The sequence below is a fragment of the Ovis canadensis genome, chromosome 4, assembly GCF_042477335.2.
Source record: "Ovis canadensis isolate MfBH-ARS-UI-01 breed Bighorn chromosome 4, ARS-UI_OviCan_v2, whole genome shotgun sequence".
In the NCBI taxonomy this organism is placed as follows: domain Eukaryota; kingdom Metazoa; phylum Chordata; class Mammalia; order Artiodactyla; family Bovidae; genus Ovis; species Ovis canadensis.
The window spans coordinates 47,840,318-47,844,447 of NC_091248.1; the positions used below are offsets into that span (position 1 = coordinate 47,840,318).

At 41.6% G+C, this 4,130-nt stretch overlaps 1 non-coding gene across 1 annotated transcript; it reads left to right on the forward strand.

The window, feature by feature from the left end:
• Nucleotides 1-410: 410 nt before the first annotated feature.
• Nucleotides 411-517, forward strand: LOC138439954 (U6 spliceosomal RNA). Its single transcript, XR_011256892.1, has one exon. It is a non-coding gene; the product is annotated as a U6 spliceosomal RNA (small nuclear RNA).
• The last annotated feature ends 3,613 nt before the right edge of the window (nucleotides 518-4,130 follow it).

Below are 4,130 nucleotides of genomic sequence, written 5' to 3' on the forward strand. Positions count from 1 at the left end.
AGAGGGGAGAGTGTGTTCAAAGACCTTCAACAAACCCAAAGAAGATCTGTGACTGGAGAGCTACAAACAGGAAGAAGTATGTCAGTAGAAGACTAGGAGGGAAGCAAGTTCAGGCAGGAACCGTTAAGGCCTGACTAGCTTGAGAAATCCTAGCTACAGGTGCTGCTTTGAATGATTGTTCTTACCCACCAGAGTGTGTTTTGGGAGAGGTACACTTCAGCTGCCAGAGTGCTGTGTTTTCAGGGACATACTGTTTTACAACAACCATCCTGTTTTACAACAACCTGTGACTAAAACATTTTCAGCCAGGAGTTCATTTTTAAAAGTTTGCCTTGGTTAGGCAAGTTCAGTAAATTCCTCCAAGCATTCAACATATTCCAGTTTTGGGTGGTATAAAAAGGTAAGCTTTTGTGCTCGCTTCGGCAGCACATATACTAAAATTGGAATGATACAGAGAAGATTAGCATGGCCCCTGCGCAAGGATGACACGCAAATTCATGAAGCGTTCCATATTTTTTGAATCAGTTCTAATGAGATGGGTGAAACTGGAGCCGATTATACAGAGTGAAGTGAGCCAGAAAGAAAAACACCAGTACAGGATACTAGCACACATATATGGAATTGAGAAAGATGGTAAGGATAACCCTGTATGTGAGACAGCAAAAGAGACACAGAGGTATAGAATGGACTTTTGGACTCTGAGGGAGAGGGAGAGGGTGGGATGATTTGGGAGAATGGCACTGAAACATGTATACTATCATGTAAGAAACGAATCGCCAGTCTATGTTCGATACAGGACACCGGATGCTTGGGGCTGGTGCACAGGGATGATCCAGAGAAATGGTATGGGGTGGGAGGTGGGGGGGAGTTCAGGATTGGGAACTCATGTACACCTATGACAGATTCATGTCAATGTATGGCAAAACCAATACAGTATTGTAAAGTAAAATTAAGTAAAAATAAAAATTTTTTTAAATAAAATAAAGTAAATAAAAAGGTAAGCTTTTATTTAGATCTATGCTGGGAGGGATTGGGGGCAGGAGGAGAAGGGGACTACAGAGGATGAGATGGCTGGATGGCATCACCGACTTGATGGACGTGAGTTTGAGTGAACTCCTGGAGTTGGTGATGGACAGGGAGGCCTGGCGTACTGCGATTCATGGGGTCCCAAAGAGTCAGACACGACTGAGCGACTGAACTGAACTGATACAGTTAACTGGGCTTTCCACGTGGTGCTAGTGGTAAAGAACCCACCTGCCAATGCAGGAGATATAAGAGACGTGGGTTCGATCCCTGGGTGAGGAAGGTCCCCTGGAGGAGTGCATGACAACCCACTCTATTATTCTTGTCTGGAGAATCCCATGGACAGAAGAACCTTGAGGGCTACATACAGTCCATAGGGTTGCAAAGAGTCAGACATGACTGAAGCAACTTAGCATGCATGCACACATATGGTTAACTCATACTTTTAAGCAATAGCATTGCCCAATGTTTGTGCAGGTTTGGGATGTGACTATGATATCTCAGATGGCAAAAGAAATTTTACAGATATGATTAATTTGGAAAATAGCATTGGCCACAGGACTGGAAAAGGTCAGTTTTCATTCCAACCCCAAAGAAAGGCAATGCCAAAGAATGTTCAAACTACTGCACAGTTGCACTCATCTCACACGCTAGCAAAGTAATGATCAAAATTCTCCAAGCCAGGCTTCAACAGTATGTGAACCGTGAACTTCCAGATGTTCAAGCTGGATTTAGAAAAGGCAGAGGAGCCAGAGATCAAATTGCCAACATCTGCTGGATCATGGAAAGAGCAAGAGAGTTCCAGAAAAACAGCTATTTCTGCTTTCTTGACTATGCCAAAACCTTTGACTGTGTGGATCACAACAAACTGTGGAAAATTCTGAAAGAGATGGGAATACCAGACCACCTGACCTGCCTCTTGAGAAATCTGTATGCAGGTCAGGAAGCAACAGTTAGAACTGGACATGAAACAACAGACTGGTTCCAAATAGGAAAGGAGTACATCAAGGCTGTATATTGTCACCTTGCTTATTTAACTTCTATGCAGAGTACATCATGAGAAATGCTGGACCGGAAGAAGCACAAGCTGGAATCAAGATTGCTGGGAGAAATATCAATAAGCTCAGATATGCAGATGACACCACCCTTATGGCAGAAAGTGAAGAGGAACTAAAGAGCCTCTTGATGAAAGTGAAAGAGGAGAGTGAAAAAGTTGGCTTAAAGCTCAACATTCAGAAAACGAAGATCATGGCATCTGGTCCCATCACTTCGTGGGAAATAGATGGGGAAATAGTGGAAACAGTGTCAGACTTTATATTTTTGGGCTCCAAAATCACTGCAGATGGTGACTGCAGCCATGAAATTAAAAGATGCTTACTCCTTGGAAGAAAAGTTATGACCAACCTAGACAGCATATTAAAAAGCAGAGACACTACTTTACCAACATAGATCTGTCTAGTCAAGGCATGGTGTTTCCAGTAGTCATGTATGGATGTGAGAGTTGGACTATGAAGAAGCTGTACATCCAAGAATTGATGCTTTTGAACTGTGATGTTTGGAGGAGACTCTTAAGAGTCCCTTGGACTGCAAGGAGATCCAACCAGTCCATCCTAAAGGAAATCAGTCCTGACCATTCATTGGAAGGACTGGTGCTGAAGCTGAAACTCCAGTACTTTGGCCACCTGATGTGAAGAACTGACTCATTGGAAAAGACCCTGATGCTGGGAAAGATTGAAGGTAGAGGAGAAGGGGATGACAGAGGATGAGATGGTTGGGTGGCATCATCAACTCAACGGACATGAGTTTGAGCAAGCTCTGGGAGTTGGTGATGGATAGTGAAGCCTGCATGCTGCCATAAAGAGTCGGACATGACTGAGTGACTGAACTGAACTGAGATAGGTAGGGTTTCCTGGATTTGATACCTGGGTCTCATGTACTCACAAGAGGGGAACAGGCAGAGACAGTCAAGGAAGGAGATGTGAAGATGGATGAAGAGGTGTGGAGTTATTTAACTGATGGCCTTAAAGTTGGAAGGAGGCTACAGAGCAGTGAATGCAGATGACTTCCAGAAGCTGGAAAAGGCAAGAAGTGGATGATTCGAAAGGCATGCAGTTCTGCTGACATCTTGATTTTAGCCCTGATTTTGAGCTTCTGATCTCTAGAATGGAAAGATTAAGGGGATAAAACTATTACTTTAAGCCACTAAGTTTGTGGTAGTTCATAACAGGAACAATAGGGGATTAATATAAAGTACATACACCAATTTCATATCACTAATAAGTGAGGGATCATGAATCAAGCCTTGATCCTCTCTTGACTCCCCAGTTCATACTTAACCCAGGGCAGTACCAGTATGACTTGGGTACAAATGAAGGAAGAATAAATCTGTACAAGTTTCAATGAGAGATTTATTCTAAAAGTCTGAAATACTTGAAAAACAACAAAAAAAGATGTGTCATGGTCTATTGAGCATCTTCTTTGAATCAGGCACTGACAATGGCAGGTGGGAGAGTTATAAAGATTAAAACAACAAAATGTCCCAGGACTATGATCTAGTTTGTCATTTCCATGATCCGTGGTGGTTTGTTTGTTTTATGTCATAGCTTTTATCAGATTTTCTGTGAATGCCTTACTGGCAAATCCTTCTCGATATTGTAGTATGTATCAGTATTTCATTTCCTTTTGTTGGTGAGTAATATTACATTATAGATATACTTGTATTGTTCATCCATCAGTTATGAACATTTGGGTTATTTCTGGGTTTTGGCCTTCATGTATGAGATTTTGTGCATCTGTTATTATTTTATGCAGTAAAAATTCGTTTAGATTTATCCATGTATTTTCTAGTTGTGTATTTATTCATTCTGTGTTGGATCTCAGACTTTGAATCTGGCATCACTTTTCTTTCTGCTTGAAATACCTTGTTTTGAGTTTTCTTTAAAGAGATTCAGCTAATGGCAAAAATCACTGTTTTTATTTTCCTGAAAGTATCTTTATTTCACTTTGTCTTTTACAAAATTATTTGGCTGTGCCAGGCCTTAGTTTCAGTGCTCGGGACATTTAGGTGCAGCATGTGAACTCTCAGTTGCAGCACGTGGGATCTATTT